This window comes from Amblyomma americanum, chromosome 2, assembly GCF_052857255.1.
Source record: "Amblyomma americanum isolate KBUSLIRL-KWMA chromosome 2, ASM5285725v1, whole genome shotgun sequence".
NCBI classification, from domain to species: Eukaryota; Metazoa; Arthropoda; class Arachnida; order Ixodida; family Ixodidae; genus Amblyomma; species Amblyomma americanum.
In genome coordinates, this window is record NC_135498.1 from 114,690,674 (window position 1) to 114,710,032 (window position 19,359).

General features: G+C 44.6%; 1 long non-coding RNA gene across 1 annotated transcript in view; it reads left to right on the plus strand.

Annotated features, from left to right (window-relative positions):
- The window catches only part of LOC144118988 (uncharacterized), a 62,390-nt gene that overhangs the window by 40,702 nt on the left and 2,329 nt on the right, over positions 1-19,359 (plus strand). Inside the window, exons 6-8 of the long non-coding RNA XR_013312211.1 lie at positions 2,039-2,077; positions 4,950-5,017; positions 6,736-6,804. This is a non-coding gene — a long non-coding RNA (uncharacterized LOC144118988). The remainder of the gene's footprint in view (positions 1-2,038; positions 2,078-4,949; positions 5,018-6,735; positions 6,805-19,359) is intronic.

Genomic DNA, 19,359 nt, shown 5'->3' on the forward strand with positions numbered 1-19,359 from the left:
ATAGCCTCCACGGAGTTCATTATGAAAATATAATTTTCAACGTCAACCGAAATAGCTTTGTGTACTGCCTTTACAGTTGAATAAAAATTACGAATGCACCGACGAATAAGATTTCAAAGAATTCACACGCCTATTTCTTCTCCGGAACGCTTTAGTTGTTACGGATGGCAATATGGCTGCTAAAGAACTTTGCCCTAGAGATTGCTCCAACTGAATGAGCTCAGGAGGTATGACACTTTCTTTAAAACATAGATGCCTCAGACGTGCTTGGCATGACCTCCGGCACGCATAGCAGCGTAAGTTGCATTATCGCATTTGTTGAATAACCAAACACGACGTCATGAGCATGAAAACAAGCTTTTCCGGTGGCTCATGCTTTTGCGTGGACTTTTTTACGTGCTTCATTTTGTCGTAGTATACGCACTTTTCCATACCACTTACCACTGATGCTGCGCTGAGGAGACTGGAGCGCGAGAAGGGCATCTTTGTGTGATATCTCTCAAGGCGACAAAGATGGCCCTGAAGATCACGATACAGCTAGGACATAGAAGCTCACGTGTCGTGGATAGAGGACAGAAGAGATAAAAAGATGGGGAACGGAGGTTCTGAGGTGGTGCCCGATCAATGTGAAACGACGTGACAGATGTGATGAGGCAAATCTACGCCTCACAAACATAGATGCCATACACGCGAGGGCTGGTAGTTCCTGCGCATCATACTACGCAGATGCCACGACGCACCGCTGCTGGTAGATCAGGTTTCAGCATCGTGTCGTGGCCAGCATGGATGGACTTCGCGATGGACGGATTGGGAGCTTTATAATACCTTAGCGAGAATGAACACGAGGAAACTTGCTCCAGTGTTCTTTGCCTAAGTAGAGCAACTGTAACTTGAAGTGTGTTTTTTGGAAACTGAACAATGCGATATCGGTCAACTGTATAGCGTGTCATCTAGGTGTTTTCTGGTAACTTTTGGTGCTTTTCATCCTGCCTTGTTCTCTGTGAAAATTATCCTGCCTATGCTGTCGGGTGTTTCAATCTCACCAGAGCCAGTGGGGAACCATCCATCAGCTAGATGACGGTCACTTCACACTTGTAGGACTTCTTTCCCGTTTATGGTGAGATGCAGGAGCGTGATTATAATATCTTGCAAGAAAGAGGAGGACCAATTCGTGCAATATTACGATACATAAAACTAAGAAATATTTCTGCGTAAACTATAAACTACTGTATGGCACTCAAAAAGTGCAGAAGACGTGTTGGTATGGCTTCACTTCTGTGGATGCTGATGAGTAATTAATCCTTTTTTATACCAGAAAATGCAAGCGAATGAAAGTAAAGCAAATAAGAGCAAATGAAAGTGCGGTTAGTTTTTTTTGACCGGAACACCAAATAAGTTGGAGCTACTTTCCGTGGCCACAAAATTAGCAAACTTGCTCTGGAACTAGCATGTACCAAACATCACTTACACCTGCTAAGCCCGTAACACAGACAGATATTTTTCTCCCCGATGATGAAGGATTTGAAAAATAAACATTTCTTGTACATTCAATCTTTTTTTTAATTAAGTGTGTCATACAAAAATTTTAATTGAAATAGCTGTTCTCTGAAATCAATTAGCGCATGAGTCCACCGTGAACGAGAAAGCGAGCGCCGAATTGGTTTCCGCTGTGTCGGACATGTCATCCCTGAGCGGAAAAGACCGCAGTGTATAATTAGACCACTATACGCTGCTACCCGGTCTATTTACAGGATGGTTGCGGAGGACAACTTTCCTCTGCGGGCCTCCAAACCGAAAACACTCAAAAGATACCTGTGTGGGGTGTAACAGAAGACTTCTCCGTTTAGACAACAGCAGTGTACCAAGAGTGTGGCTAAAGGTGTCTAAGATGCTGAGAATACTTCGAATATAAAACATTTATGCTTAAAACTATTTCACGAACAGTAGCCGCCCCAGGTGCCTTTCGGTTTAGCCATATTATAGCTTGGATCTTGTCAAAAATTTTCACATTGATTTCCGAAATTGTTTTTTTTTACAGACGAAGTTTATGATGAATACGATGAAAGTGAAACCACAGGTAAGCATTGCGTGTGTGTTCCAAGTTCATAACAATCTTTTCATACTAACCTGTGAGGCTTAATTACCTGTCTATAAAAATTCATTTTTGATGCCATCTAAAGTGAAAGGTTAATGCGCGCACGAACATTAGGCTTAGAAATAGTTACTGCTTGAGGGCAATAAACATTTTAGCTGCCCAATAACGATGTGATGGAAGGCGAAAGCAGCGCGACTATGCTACCAATATGTAGAGGAAACGTGAACCTTACAGGGTAGGCTACCAGTAATACAGAACCATTTGTCCAGAAGATATCGTTTTCACTGATCAGCCCTTGTTGAAGCTGTCATGTCACTTTCATATAAAATTTCTTCTTTGAGCCTAACTGCTGCTCCGACATACTACGTGAAGGTGTGTTGAACCCTGTATCCTTGAGAAAATGCCACATTTATTACAGACACATTCGAAGGATATTCTTCACCGTATCGCGTATATCAAATTGTTGGCATGAAAAATTATTCAACTGCCTGCTCTTGAATCCAGCCGCCGGGCAAGTCTTGGAGATTCGTGTCATTGGTGTCGAAGAATTTTGAGAGTTGCCTCCAAAGATTTGTGTGCACTTTACTGAATGGCGATCCCATATACCACTCTGACGCTAACGTTTGTTATGGCGCGGCACATATCGACACCAGTCGCCCATGAGCTGATCCCTACTCACGTGAAAAATGCGACCTAGTGGTCATAATGTCCAAATAGAATTCAATAGAGCCGATTTAAACATCCCCCCCTTTGAACTGCCCTTTTTCTCCAGGTTCAATAACTGGCTCAAATCGCAAGGCTTTCAGACACAGCGAGACTCTCTTTCCAGTTTCTTAAATGGCAAAATGGAAAACGGCCTCAACCGAAAAAAAAGTTCCGGCCTCTGTATCAAAGCGATGAAGCTTCTGTGAGTGAAGTGTAGTTTTTCGTCCTCTGCATTAAGTATCAAAGGAGCATGCAGAGAAAGGTAGAATAATTTGAGCGTGGAGGCCGCTCGAAATATTTGCGCATTAAAGGACAAGTGAACTGTTTATGTATTGCATTACATACATTAGCTTATAAAGTTTTAATCAGCGTTGCAAATTACTGCATCACAGTTGATCAATATACCACTAGATATTTTCTGAATAATAAGTACGAGAACTTAATGCTATTTCCGCTAAAGCCTTATTGAGATGAACAAGAATAACATCAGCAGCCCGAAGGAAACAAGTGCGCCAAAGACGCATTTCATGATGTGGCATTACGGGATCGTAACCTGTAAAGGCCTTAGCATATTTACTTATTTTCAGAAGATTCTGCGGACACTATGTCCAAGGATAGTGCCGACAGAGGTTGGCCAAAAACAAAGTACAACAATTATGAACGATATTGACAATCGATTCCTACACTTCTAGAGGCATGAAATTGCGGTCTGATTCTGATTTTTCACTTTTCCTCAGGAAAATTCAAAATTAAAGTCGTCTTTTTTCGCTTATGCGATACGGTAAGGGTCATGGCGCCGTGACTGCATCTTTGGTAACGGCCTGAAATAGAGTGATTGCTTTTACGCAAACTATCACTCATTTTCGCGATCTGCAAAAAGGGATTAAACGCTCCCAATTTGTTTGAGCCTATGTTTTATTCAGCACAATCTGTGAAAAGAGGATAAAGAAACTGTGTGTATTTTCAAGTCTCTTGGTTCTTACTGGTTCTTGCAACTCACAAGTATTTATGGTCATTTGATCAAGCGATAAGGAACGTTTCTTGCACGTGTAAATAGCTGCTCCTTTTTCCCAGCTTATGAGAACACCCGCGCTTTTGTTAGCACTGAAGAGCACACCGGATTGATGCGCCATTTCAAATCTTTCTGTAGAGCAGTTTTCATAACATTCGTGTTGCCAGTACACAGTAATTCTGTGAATACGACAATTATTGGTCAACAGATACTTGCCTACTGTTGACCTACCTCCTTAGCACGAAAGGCAAAGCGCGATCTTAAGTACTACCTTCAACATAGTGTCTGCGTCAAAAGTTTAGGCGCATCCACTAAAGTGGAGTAAATTTGTAATAAGGGAGGCCATTACTCATTAGCATCAACCGAAGCGCTGCCATACGGCTACAAAGAAACCCTGTACAACTTCCACAGAAACCAGGGCGTATTTTTCTATAACTGCGAAGTTTCTGTGGAAGCTGTTTAGGTTTCCTTTTGAGCCGTATGGCTGCGCTTGTGTGGATGTCAATGAATAATTTGCTTCCATATTATAGTGTTCGGGATTGTAAGGTACACACCTTGCGAGTTAATTTATCTTCAGTAACTGTCAAAGACATCGTGAGATATAATAGATTATATGAATTTTCCTTTTAATACATTCGCTGAGTGCGAAGGAATAAATTCATGTAATCAGTTGTATGAGATGTCTCGATTCTTTTATTACATTGTCTTAGAAAATGTAAGGAACTCAATATGTCACACTTTCGTTATAAAGTATGCGACATACCATTCCACTGCTTTACAGAGCGATAATCTGCAACAGAAGACGGCTTACCTTTTGTAACCGGAAAAAATTACCGTTGGCTTGATGAATTCAGTTTCAGTGTCCAGAACTGCTTAAGAATTTCACGATAGCGATGAATGTGTTTTTAACACTATGAAAGCGAGAAAACGTTTGTGTTTAGGTTTAGCAGGAGTTTAATAGCTCCAAGGTAAGGACTGAAATTGACTGGAGGATGATACACTCCACTTTTTGGCCCGCATGTACTTTGAGCCAGAAATTCTGCATAGCAATAGTGCTCCACACGGAAACTTGTGACACTGCTTTTCTTGTTTTTATTGACTCCTTATTAAAAGGCGTGTATATTTTTTTTCCTCCAGCGCCAGCACCTACGACGACTACTAAAGTGCCGTGTGAATATTTGCACCTTGCAAGTGAAACAGACATGGTACGCATTTTTTTTTAATTTTGAATGTGTTAAACTTAGGAAGGAACGGAGTAGGGTTTACTTATATCAACCGCCTATACATTCCTGAGTGGCAGATCAGAAGGCGCAGTAAGGTTTACGAGGCCCACTCCTGTTGTTAGTTCACAACGTGTATACACACTGGAACAAAATTTGCAATTTTGCTTACACTCATTACAACCGTGTGCTGTAATAAGTTACAAGATATTTACTCGAACAACAAATAGAAAAGTATCCATCAATATCTTGAGACCAGTGTAAAAAGGATACGTCAGTCAGCAGTCCTATTAACTTTTTTTCTATTTTCTACTTGAGACTTGCGTTGTATAGTTGTGAGTGAAAGCTTAAATCCGTGTGCTTGAATTAAAAAGAATTATTGGAAAGGTGTTGCTGCAGAGCATTAGTCTTTTTTTCTTGAAGGCGGTCTGGAAGAAGTGTTTCTTAGCGAGCATAATTTTATCGTCCAGTGTGTATTATGTTGTAAAATATTTGTTCACTGGAAAAGTGGTGAAAATGAGGGGCAAGACTCAGATGATTTAGTTTTCAATTATTTTTTTCTGTTTATATCACCTAGGTATGAGCCAATCCTCGCAAAATAACGCCTATTTATGGCCTATTTGCCAAAACACAATATCGTCTTCACACATGTTTATTATCATAGTCCGACACAAGTCAAGAAAGAAGCGGCGAATGCGCCCCAAATGTCCTCCAGCCAATTGGTGCCGAACGATTCTCATGTCGTTCGCGGTTGAAATGGAGCAGAGGCAAGGCGGGAAAGCAAAGGAGCTGATTGTTTCGCCTCATGCCGCATGTTTCTTCTTCGGACTAGGGGTGCAGAGAGGTGAAGGGGGAAGTTGCAGAGAGAGTGCAATGTCACTAGTGCTGAGGAGCCAGCTTCCCATGGCATAGGAACAATGAATCGTGTCCTTGCTTTTCCTGCCTATCCTCTGCTCTGCCGCCAAGAAACCTTGTCCGCGAGTGTAGCGTGACATCGGAAGTGACTGAGAAGTGCCTGCGTGAAATGGGATTAAAGGCGACGCCATCGCAATTAGTCGACGCCATTGGCTGGAGGGCCTCCGTTGAGTGGTATCTGCCGCTGTCTTGCTGACTTGTCCCTGATATGGTGTTTGATGACTGGTGTACAAAATTTCTTGAAGAAAACTGACTGAGAATGCTGCTTTTAAAATGAATGAAGTGGATTCCGCTTTATTACAAACCATGACTAAATTCACATAGCTGTGCAGATGTCTTTAAAACTCTCAGGAGACTTGCCTGGTATGTGGATAAGCATCAGCCTGCAGGCCTGACTTAAAAAAAACCAAATAGTTTTGGCTTCAAAAAAAATGTTAGGAGCTAGAATAACACATGGAAAGAATGTTGATTCCTTGCTTGGGTGCAGTTCTTTGAAACCTTATACAGATGTTTTTCCAATCTAACCACCAAATGAAACCGCCACTTCCGCATTGATCGTGCCACCTAACTAACCATGTTTAGTGGTGTGCGAAAAGTTTATTCGCGTTTTCAACTATTTAAAGGATTTGTAGTCTCACTGAAGGTGTTTATAATAGAAATGTGAATATCGAGATGAAAAGAAAGTTGTGAATCGCGAGCAGAAAATATCTAAATTATGTGGATAATTTAAACTTCCATCGAAACAGATGATTCTAATTAATTTTAAAAATTTTCCTTTCTTGCAACAGAAGCCTGTTGGATGCACAAAAAACTGCGAGAATGATTACAGCACGATGCCACACGGGACTGCCTGCTACGTAAGATATTCGTTTCTATGACTGCTTCTTACCATTTGCTCGAATCAACAGCTACACTGTGAAAGCTGGCGATTTGAGAGACTATTTCAACTTGTATAAAAAAAATGAGCGTATTAAAATTTTGATGGTCAAGAATGGAATTGCGCGCGCTGCAAATGAAAGGCTGAGTGATCGCCATCTCGCAATTTCCTCCTCGTTCCGTGGGTACTGCTGTGCCATAGAGGTGGTCCCGTAGCGCTCGCCATGCTTTTGTGACTGAGCACTGCCAGCTCTCTTGGAGATAGCGAAGACTCCGGGTCGCGTGTTTCCGTTTGCTAGCCGCTGCAGACAAGCCCAATGTTGCCCACGCCAGTTCCTGACAAGTGCAATGTTTCCCTATAAGAAAAATAATATATAATAAATGAATGAATAAGAATAGAAAGTAATAAATTATTATTATTATTAATAATACTAATATTGTATTAATATTATTACTGTTCCATTGAAATTTATCTAGAAATTAATAAGCTAATAATAAACAAAGATTGCATTACTAAATTGTAATTAATTAATAAGTTAATAAATGATTGAAAATTAATTATTTAACTAAAAAATAAATTACCTGCGCTATAGAAAGCACGACAAGCTCTAATCGAGAGCAATGCAAGCGAACAAAATACTCACCTTGAATTAAGCTTGTCCAAATGGCACTCTGATAGTCACCGCAAGCGGCCGACATCGTTGCTGTCACAGCTGGGCAGTCATAGCTGCTCTGCGTGCGCGTTGGCGTAGACAACAATGTCGTGTACTTAGTTGTCATGGCAACAACTGCACCGCGCGTGCGTTGGCGTGGGCAACATTGTGTTTGTCCGTAGCGGCTAGCAAACGGAAACGCACCTCCGAATAGGGCGTCGGTGAGAATAACAGAAGCATTTTATACACAATATACCGGGCATTTCTACAGAACAAGATCGACACGGGGGCCGGGAGCTATTAGCAAACGCGACTATTCTCGCACATGGACGACCGCCGCGACTCCATCGCTTCACACCTGACTCCAATCGTGAGCAGCACTCGACTCACGGTGGGTCGGTCTCTCCCTCCAAGTGGCAGTGGTGGTACTTATAAAGCCCTAGAAACGGTTGTCACTCAAACGTTCCAATACAAAGGCAGCACTTGACGGCAGTCCGAGAGGTCTAACCAGCTACCACGCTGGCCACCGGCTTTAAGTTTGCCGCGCGCGGTGACTTCCAGGGGAAATGGTTACCGGCTCCTCGCTGTCCCGCAGTTCGCTGCAGGTTTGGCATGTCGCTCGCCGGTGCTTCTTCATAGAGCACCGCTGTCTGACAGCACAGCATCTTCGCTTGACAAAGGAGCGTTAGGGCGCTGATACCTTGCGGCGCAGCGCCGGGCTTGTCCAAAGGGCGTTCACAGGAGAAATTTTGCATCTTGTAGATTTGGAATCCGGGCTGGTTGTCCGGGCACAGCAGCATCCCCGCCATCAGATAACGTGCCGGGAAGACGAGCTGCGTCCACGTGGCTCGGATGCCAGGCGCGCACGTGCGCAACGTTCTTCCAAGTTCACGTAGGGTGTCCGGACGCCAGGTAACTTAACGTGCCCAGGTCCCACTAGCCGGGCCAGGATCTCTGCTCATAGCGTTGTAGCCAAGTCACCTCGTCCAGCTTCGCTCGGGTCGTTCTGAGGCTCTTGCTTCTCGCCACTGGTCATGGTTGCCCGTACTGCAGCTTGTAAAACCGATCGGCAAAAGTCAACACCCAACACGACCAGGTGCCTTCTGCCTCCCGTCAAACACCAGAAAAACCCATAATCCAAACCAACCTAATTAAATTACTGCCGCCCTTTTTCTCCAGCTACAGCAGAGGCAGGTGTACGATCAGGTACACAAGGTTCAAACAACAGTTTGGCAAATTTTTGACACACCAAAATATCAGGAGCAACTATTAATCGGCAATAATATTGAAAATTAGAATGTTCCCCCTGAAATCCCTTGCAATGAAAACACACTACTCAGGAAGCAAATGAGGTAATTCATTTTTGCCCCAAGCTGCTCGCAACTAGCACAGTTGACCATGCTTTCTTCCTTGCCGTTCTGAGTAGCAGCAGAAACCCCGGCGCCTACTGTAAATGTGCTAATCTTGCACCATAAACAGTGTCGAGGCAGCGACGTACTGGAATACCTAATACAGGTTCAAAGGTAGCACCTCTAGGAGCTTACGCCAGCTACCTAAGCTACAATGGCCCACAGAGGCTTTGCTCACGTTTCAGTGCCGGCGGATACTAGCACCTAACAAATATGGCAAGTATCTTCACTTGCAAAAAGACAGAATAAAGCTCACATACATACGTTTCTTGACTAACTGCACCCATTTTGTATCACTAACGACTCTTTATCATCCCCATGTGCCGTAATTTCTGCTGTTCCCCAAGGTTCTGTACTGGGTCCTTTACTCTTTTTGGTATATATCAATGACCTTCCGATTGGCATCAACTCTTCTCTTAAGCTTTTTGCTGACGATTGTGTTTTCTCGTGCGATACACAACGTTTCCGACAGTTCTGTCCTTCAGTCCAATCTTGATAACGTCTTAATTTGGTGTCATAGATGGTCCATGGTTCTCAATCCATCAAAGTGCAAAAATACGTCCATCTCACGCCAATCTAGTCCTTCTAAAACGTTCGATTACAAGATTAGTAGAGTTTCATTAGAGAACGTTTCATCTTATAAGTACCTGGGTGTTCACATCAGTAACAACTTATCCTGGCGCATGCACATAAAATATGTTATTAACAATGCTAACCATGCCCTTGGTAACCATACGCTGAAATTTCTCTCAGGCTCCATCCCATTTGAAGATACTTTTATATTAAAAACTAATACGGCCAAAGCTAGAATACGCATCATCAGTATGGGACCCCGCACAACTCACCTTAATCAATGCTAAAGAAGCCGTTTAGAATCGGTCAGCTCGCTTCATCCTTTCCAATTATTCTCGCAAGACTAGTGTTTCCTTAATGAAATCTAAACTTGGTCTGACTAATCTCGCAGTTCGTAGAAATATTTCAAGCCTGAGTTTTTTTTACAGCATTTTCTTTCATAACAAGACACTAAAACAGCAATTTATTTCTACTGTAGCATCATACGTATCATCACTTGTTGATCGTCCGCGTAAACTTGCCATCCCAACCTGTAAAACGAATGTGCTTTTTAATTCTTTCTTACCGAACACTAGCACTGAGTGGAACCACCTTCCACCCCATATCGCATGCATTGAAGACGCATCATCCTTCAAGCCAATTATCACCAAGTATGTCATCGAACAAGCATCTGCATCATGAATTTTGATTTTTTTTGCCTTTTGCCTGCACTTTTTATATGTATTTTTTTCACCCACCCCCTCTATAGCGCTCTGCAAGCCCTCAGGGTATTGTAATAAATAAATAAATAAATAACCAAAAGTATACGCGAGGCTTTCATGCGAGAGAATACGCCACAATGACCCATGAGCTCCTTGGATATACTTCCGCGCTTCAGCGGACACTCTCACAATCTCACAATGAGCAATGCAGCTAAACTTATGCACAAGTGCATGCTGCAACACAGTTTGCATCGAACCTCAACATAAGCGATGCCATAAAAATAACAAAACATAACAAGATAATTACGCGGGTGAGGCTATATTTGACAAAGGAAGTCGTTACCGCTACAAGGAACCGCGCCATACATTGGTCATATAAATTAAAGGGACACGATTTCAAAAGCTACATCTTGGCAGTGAAAGTTCCACGGAAAGTACAAAATACGTTCAAGCAAAAGGCTCAAAACCTGGTTTGCGTTTATCTTTCTACCACTGAAAAAAAAGCAAACATTAACACAGGGAGCGCTTATCCCTGGAATCCTACATTCTTTGTAGGATTGTGCTTTGTGCGGTCGCGGTCGGTAGGCCGCTCTACCAGCCGACCTGCCGACTCTTCGCAAAAGTTGAGAGGCTGATTAGTTCCGCCTCTCCAGGACCTATGTGCGCAAAGCCAGGGTAGCGCTTGGCAAGCTTGAGCCGAGAGGAGCACTTCCTACTCTCTAGGTTCCCTGCACGAGTTCCAAATGGGTTGCTGCGTGTCGCCCTCCGCCTCGCGCCCATTCTGCGGCGCTCTTTTGTCAGGCGGCCGCGCGCCTTTCTTTGTAGGGCACTGCGCTCGTCACTTGTCCTAGGACTTCCCCTATGGTGTTCAAACAGCAAGTGGCTTTCGCATTGCAAAGGCACACTTAGGCAAACTGACTTTCATGTGACGCCTGGAAATTCTTGAGGGCCGCGGTGCCAGTTTCGGGCTGTTATGCGGTTGGCTGCTCCGTAAACGTACAAGCTTCTACACTAGCACCTTTTTCTTTTTAGCGGAAATGTCCAAATTAGTTTTCTTTGCACGCGGCCTCGTTTTGGAAACTGCCCTAGCGGATTTCTTCCGCGCGCATCCAGTTATCGCGGTGCCGTCAAGTGTCAAGCTGTTGGCCCTCGCTGCAACATCAATGCTTAACTCATTAATTTCCAAAAGGCTCGTCGTGTTCGCCATTTTCCTTGCGTTGCAAAACATAACAACTTTTCGAAAAATCCGGACAACTCTGCGATCTTCTCTAAGCACGGTTCTTTACTTTCTGGTGAACTGTCGCGGACCGCTGCGATTTTGCCGTAGTCTACCTTCAATGGACCTTTCTTGGGTGTGTCACCAGTTGCGTTCTGACGAATTTATTGCAGCCTGTCTGACCCTGAGCTGCCTGAGCATCGACATTCCCTTTCAAAGAGGCATTGCTGTCAGGGTTTGAAATTTCCTGGTGACACATTTCTTTGTTGCCAGCGTGCCCAGCCAGACCATCACTAGTTTTTTGTTAAGATTGGGGGTGCTGTAACCTTTTCCATCTGCTTTTGACGCGCTATGAGATCCGGCTTCCTGTAACTCCTCTCCAGTCTCAATGCAATTACGAAGGTGTGAGTGTTGCCAGTCACAGAAAATGTGAGAGGTCAGAAAACGAACCTGAAAGTTTTTATGCCTCGTTGATGGCCTCTTCGGTTTCGCTTTTGTCAAAGAAATGCGGCACTGAAGTCAAAGAAATTTCTTCACAATTTTCGACGAACACACATCTAAAAAGCGTAATTTATAAAATTGTACTGAATATTTCGCTATAATTTTTCGTCACAAAACAAGACTCCAGGACTAGGGAAGAAAATATTACCAGAAATAAGAAATTTTCCCCAAATCAACCAATTTAACAAGGGGAGAATTCGGCCTAGCTCGTGCGTGATCATGCGGCTAAAAACAGTGCTTAAGCGAGACAGAGGAGATCGGGACACGACGCTGTCCCCACTTTTCGCACAGTGCGACACGTAGGTCAGCAGACGGTGAGCGGACCTCTGCTCTGTCGAAACAACGCCAGCACTTTCCCTCACTACTGTCCCGAAGTAAAATCATTCCGGCTAGTGTAGAGTGTCAGAACTTATTTTATTCAATCACTAGAGTATAAATCAATGGTAGAAACGCTTTCTACATGTTTACTACGAGCCATATATATAATACACAGTGGCGAACTATTTCTCTGAATACGCCGCACGTGGCCAACGCAAGCTCGTGTACTTCGAGAAATTACTAAGTTGAAAGCATCATCATTTGCTGTGATTCCCAGAAACTGGAAACGCGCCTAGAAGTCTTGAAAATCCGCGCTGAACTCCTCTCCGCGACGCTACTCCCTGGCCTTTTGCCTACCGCGAGCCCGCTAGCGACTGCAGCGCCACCTCGTTTGTTTGCAAATATGCAGGAGGTCTAACACAAAAAGCATTTTATGCACTATATACCGGGCATTTGTACAGAACAAGATCGACACGGGGGCCGAGAGCTATTAGCAAACGCGACTATTCTCGCACATCGACGACCGGCGAGACTCCATCGCGTCACACCGTCTGACTCCACTCGTGAGCAACACTCGACTCACAATGGGTCGGTCTCTTCCTCCAAGTGGCAGCGCTGGTGCTTATAAAGCCCGAGAAACAGTTGTCACTCAAACGTTCCAAGCAGCGCTCTTTTGTGTCGTTTCTTCGTGTGTCCGTGTTTCATCGCGCTGTTTCTTCGTTTAAATTCATTACCAACTAGCCCGGAACCTTGCTCTTCTGAACAAAGGCACCACTGACGGCATTCCGAGAGGTCCAACCAGCGACCGCGCTGGCCACCCGCTTCAAGTTTGCCGCGCACGGTGACTTCCAGGGGAAAGGGAAACCGGCGCATCGCTGTTCCGCAGCTCGCTGCACGTTTGGGCATGTCACTCGCCTATGCATCTCTATAGGGCAATGCTGCACAGCAGTGCAACACCGTGGTTTGTCAAGGGACGGTTAGGGCGTTGTTGCTTTGCGGCGCAGCACCGGAGCTTGTCAAAGGGGGCGTTCGTAGGAGAAATTTTGCATCCTACAGAATTGGAATCCGGGCGGGTTGCCGGGGCATAACAGTACTCCATATTCTACAAATATTTGTCATTTCTCCTCCCAGACTTCCTTTGAGTGCGCCTGCTTAATTTCTCTTCTCTTCTTGTATACCGCTTTGTCGTATAAACTGATAGTTGGTTACCTCCCCATTTGTTTAAAAACAAATTCCTGCCCGCCTGGATACTTGGAATGATGACGTTTATGAGTAAGCGTTATTAGCTTTTTGCTCAAATATGTCCGCAAACACTCCGACTTTGGCACGTTATGTAAATTTTTCTCCTACCACTGTCATATAAAGGCGGCTTCCTCTAACAGCTGTGAATAGCGCTCGTTACAAAAGAGGCTATAACTTACCGTGGTTTGCATTGTTACCACCTGCTTGTATCTGGATAGGAAGCAGTAATTGCGGAGCTCCGCCGAGCCTCGTTAGGAGAGTGAGAGTCGATACATCCAGATGCACCCATGTCTGAATCCAGCTGTGTGGTGGTGCGTACATTTTTCTTATCATAGATAAATGGTAGCGTCTCGATTATTGTGGAAAGATGCACTTGGGTTAAGTAAACATAACGAAAATTTCGGTACATTGCGTTTCGTTTTCGATGGCCTTCTGCTATTTCAGCTTATTCACTGTCAGCTCCTATTCCCAACGGTTGCGGGAAAACGACCAGTATATCGTTGCGATTTACAGCGCCCAGGACTGCACTGAAACGCTTTTTATGAGCAGGTCATAGAAAATTGTTGGGGACAAAGGGTCTGTATTATGTAAAAAATTTTGTAGGCATGCAAAATTGTTCCATATATTTTCGGTGCAATTTTCATATCATCTATATGTCCTCATTGTTCCGTGACTACCCAACAGGAAATCTGCAATACTCTCAGTTTTTATTAAAACAAACTTCTAGCATTGAAACGGGCATCACCCGACGGGGTAGGCTCCTTTTTTTTAGCCATGTACCGTAGCTGTCGCATCCAGTTTTATCGTTTCAGCACTGTGTGCAGGTTAAAAAAGGCTTGGTCCACCTCGCGCACACGTTTTAGTCGCGCGCACGCTTTAGTTTTAGAATAAAGATTTCTTACTTTACGCCTCGGAGGTTCTGCGAAATTTGGAAGCTGCAAAATTAATTTATTGAAGCCATAGCTCTCGCTTATGCAAATTTGATATACAGTGTTGTGCGTTTTTATCGTGAACACTTCAAAAAATTTCCCCGCCTCAACCGCTGGCTCATTTGCCGTGAGCAGGCGTATTATGGTAACTTTTGTATCGTAGCAAGTTTCACAACGGTGCTTACTTACTTGAGCCGTGCATGATGCGAAAACGTAATCGTCTACGTAGAGATCGGCAACCAAAACCCGCAGACGACGCTTTTTCGCTGAAGGGCGGCAGTGGCGCCATCTGTTTGCGGTAGCACAAAGCGTCGCGACAAGGCCGTCGAGGAGAGCGTTGCAAACAATATTCTTTAAAAGGTAAAGCCTCGTTAAATCATTTGTTCTGATATTTTTCCGCTTAATTAGTCGAAAATGTTGTAAGCGCTTCAGTAGAAGCAGACGAAACGACAGGAACGGCATATTCAAACGGCCCGCGCTCCTTGCAACGCTCTCCTCGACGGCCTTGTCGCGACGCTTTGTGCTACCGCAAACAGATGATGCCACTACCGCCCTTCAGCGAAAAAGCGTCGTCTGCGGGTTTTGGTTGCCGATCTCTACGTAGACGATTATGTTTTCGCATCATGCAAGGCTCAACTAAGTTAGTACCGTTGTCAAACTTCCTATGATACAATAATAATTGGTTTTTGGTGGAATGGAAATGGCGCAGTATCTGTCTCATATATCGTTGGACACCTGAACCGCGCCGTAAGGGAAGGGATAAAGGAGGGAGTGAAAGAAGATAGGAACGAATAGGTCCGTAGTGGAGGGCTCCGGAATAATTTCGACCACCTGGGGATCTTTAACGTGCACTGACATCGCACAGCACACGGGCGCCTTGGCGTTTTTCCTCCATAAAAACGCAGCCGCCGCGGTCGGGTTCGAACCCGGGAACTCCGGATCAGTAGTCGAGCGCCCTAACCACTGAGCCACCGCGGCGGGGCTTCCTATGATACAACAGTTACCATAATACGCAAGCTCTGTGTGCAGTTTCATCGCAAATGAGGCAGCGGTTGAGGCGGGGAAACTTTTGAAAGTCTTCACGATAAAAACGCACAATACTGTATATTCTGACGCTGCTTCAATTTGCAAGTACTCATCTGAGTACTTTGGGACACCGTTTTACTAGCCGAAAGTTTCGGCAGCAATTAGGCAATGACAGAATGCGAGCACTTTTTACTCTGATTACTGCCGATTAGTAGGGCCGTGATAAAATCGTGTGGTTTGTAAACGCGCTCAATAAACTTCATGAGTGCGCTTCATGTACTTCGAAAAGAAAAATAGTACAGTTTTAATACAGTTGAAGCCAGTACACGGGAGAAAAAATGTGCTTAGCCTGACTGGCTCATGTTTTTGCTTTGCTGGGCTGTCGGCGCGTCTAGAGACAATATTCGACTCAGGTTAAGCTCTGATCGAGGTTAGGCTGATCTGATCTGTTCGCGCTGCACATGGAAGTTGGTGAAGACGAGAATGTGCAATGCACATCGCGAGAGTGTGCTGCAGTCTAACACGAGGCGTGATCGGCTGCGGCGATAGCGTAGTGCCTTGGGCAGTGGCCAGCGAAGCTGATCTGTTCGCGCCGTAAGTTCGAATCTCAGTCGCCGCTATGTTTATGTAATTATTCAAGGTCAAACTGAACGCTTTGCAGCTTTAGTGTCGTGAAGTAGAGCTTTCGCTCTGAAAAACAGGAATGAATTGATGCGGCGCGGCGTCGACAGCCGTCCTTCTGTCCTTCGCTTAGAAGGCAATCCCCAAGGAAGCGAAGGTAGCGAGCGACGTGCACCAGCGACGTGCTCAGCTGTCTTGGCGCTTGTGCACTCGAGCATAGTAAACACACCCGCAACCTGTTCTGTGTTCTCTTTCTTGAAATTTTGCGGGTGAGCCCCGTAGGCAGGGCCAAACAAACTTTTTTTCAACGGCGGCGTTGCAGCCGAAGCGGTAATGACCAAGCCGCCATGCTTGCGGAGACTAAGAAATATCGCGGATTTGTGAGGAAGTTATACTTTCGTTCTTTCCTGCGCATTCTTGCTTACTAAAAGCACTTACGTAAACTGTGACAGTAATATGCTTGTAAGAGAGCAAACTAAATATGCAATGGAGAATATTGCGCCACGAGTGATTCTGCACGTGTGTATACACCTGGAGCGCAGTGGCACGGTGGATCGAGAGCCTCGGTACCCACGGCTGGACACGCACCCCTCCCTGCAGTGCGCCCGCACGTAGCCCGCTCCAAATGTTGTAGCCCTCCGTAACCGGCAGCCAGATTGTTCTCATTATTTATAAGCAGCTGGTGTACTTCAAGCCTACAGCGAAGTAATTATTTTCTCGACGGCGGCGATGACCAAGACAACGCGCTTACTGAAGCGAAGACGGATCTCGAGGGAGGAGCTATGTGGCAAACCGGGAGCGGCCAGTGGGGGTTAATTTGCTAATGACAGGAGACTTCCGGATGATGGGCGAAATTATCTCTGTGCATATCCGAACGACCAAACAAGCGGCACTGGCAAACCACTCCGCATGACAGCGCTGCTCGTCGTTTCTCGCCGTCACCTTCGTGTACACAGTGGTCAGCCTTCTGAGCATGGAGCGATGAAAAATTTTCTAGAGCAAATTGTAAGCAGAAGCCAATTCGACGACGGTGAGCTGCCTTTAACAGTCAGCCAGAGACAATGGCTTAAGGTGCGACAACGGTGCCCTTGTGTTTTGAGCACCCACAACGCATGCAGCAAGTGCGCGGTTCGATCCCCTGTGCCACCGGATACCCTAAGCTAACACAGTGGCTACAAGCTTTCCTCTGGCCTGACGCTCAGCTTATCGGGGGTTAAATTCTTGCAACATTGTTCTTTGACCAGACCTGGTCTAAAGGAAAACACATTGTGCCATGCTCATCAATGATCGAAGCTGTTTTTGCTCCATAAAAATTCATGATCATCATCATAACTGCAGAAGATGGTCAAAAGCCGAAAATAAGAAAATCAGTCATGCAGCGGGTCTTCGCAGACAGATAAAACGAGCACGTAGGTGGAGTTGACCTCGCTGACCGCAAAGTAATGTTGGGTAGAAAATATCTCTGTGTACAGTTCGGTATAGACTCTTCGTGTTTGTACGCAGTTCGTGGGCACGGCGCGCTCTAATTGCTGGATAGATCAGAAAAACGGTATTGGCAATGCAAAGGTTATTAAAACAGACCTTATTTTAGACACGCCACTTTTCAAAAATAGTGTATACAAGCAAAATATAAGTGATTATAGCTAATGTGCTCATGAAAGCTGAATCGCGTGCTTTAAGGTGGTCTTCTAAAGACATAGTAAATGACTAAAGGGACTGAAGAAAAAGATCTTTAAGGTGATTGCACTACCGACATATAATATATTGTATGATTCCACTTGGAACTTTTCTGATTGTGTCAAGCTCAAGTCAAGAATGTCACAGAACGCTAACTGCAGTAGGCAATCCAGAATGAGGTGCACAAGGCGCCTTATCCTCCTTTGGCTTCCACCCAGCAGATAGTTCTTGACTGCTCACAAGTATTAGCCCCAGAATACCCAGCTGGGCACCAAGAGGCTCGCGACTTTCCTTTTGTGCTTTTAAACGGCTGCATTTTTAAAAGATAGTTTGCCTTATTCGGGCGTGATATAGGTTTCAGAGGAATCTATCAATTCCTGAGCAGATGAAATCTGTGAGGTCGCATGAAGTCCGGATAAATCCCGACTGTTCTCTAGGCGTTTTAGCTGCGCTAAATAAAGAGTGCTGATATCCACATTGTCTATATACACGAAACGTCAGAAACCGCTGAACTATAGAAATCGTCGCGTAGAACGCACCGCAAGGAGAGGGTGCAAAGTATCCCTGAATTTGAAGCTTTCCCCATCGCATACTGCGCTTGGACTAATCAAGCAACTATTCCAGCGAATCTACCATTTCAGGAGCTGCCAAAAAAAAACGCTGAACGGCTTAACTCTCGGCAAGGTTACGAGAAACAAGAGGCGGCCGGAAAAATTTAAAAGGACATTATTATATACTTTTACCCAGGGCTAACTGGCATGATCGAATATAGATCGGCGTTCTTCATTAAAATATAGTAAGCACCGAACATAGCATAATTTGTTTAGAATAGAAACAGAGAATCAGACAACGTAACTAACCATATTAGCAGAATATAAGAAAAGTAATAAACTCATGTGTAGCGGTATGCGTACTTGATGATAAATTGTACCAAAATTTCTAGGAATGATGAGCAACGGCAGTACAAAAATATATACGTAGAAGATTTTTAAAGGAAAACTGACACAATGACCGGCGTTTAAAAAGTGAGATAGGACGGTGGGAACGAGATGCTGTAAGCTAATGGCAAAAAAGTACTGGAGGGCCGACTTGGGCCTTGCCGCAAGCGTATAACGCGATATGATTAATAGTTTAAAACCTGTAAATGTGCAACTGACAATTTTCTACTTTGCATTAAAGATCCATGGGAGTCCTAATACCACATCTGGTGCAGTAATGGTGCAGTTAAATGATGCGACTTTAGCATTCAGAGATCCATGGGAGACCTAGTACCACTTCTGGTGCAGTAATGGAGCAATTAAACGATGCGACTGCACTGGAATGGCAGGTGCTGCCACTGGTGGGTCTTGTGCTGCAACTGCCGGCTTCTGCAGGTGCTGCAAAGATTGCAGATGGCGTGGAAATCTGTGCGACACTCTGAAGCTTAGATACGCGTCAGTGGAATGAAGAAACGGATATAGATGAGATTGCACGCTCCAACAGTGATCACTCTGCTTAAGATTTTAACAAACATAAACACTGCGGACTATACCCTGAATGACTTCAGTGAGTTTAGACAACAGTAAGAGGAGACGAGAACAATGCAACAAAACAACAATAAGCATAGATTTTGAGAAAACAATATGAGCCCTTTCAGGCATCGAGCAGCATGTGTGAACTGTTAGGTCTGT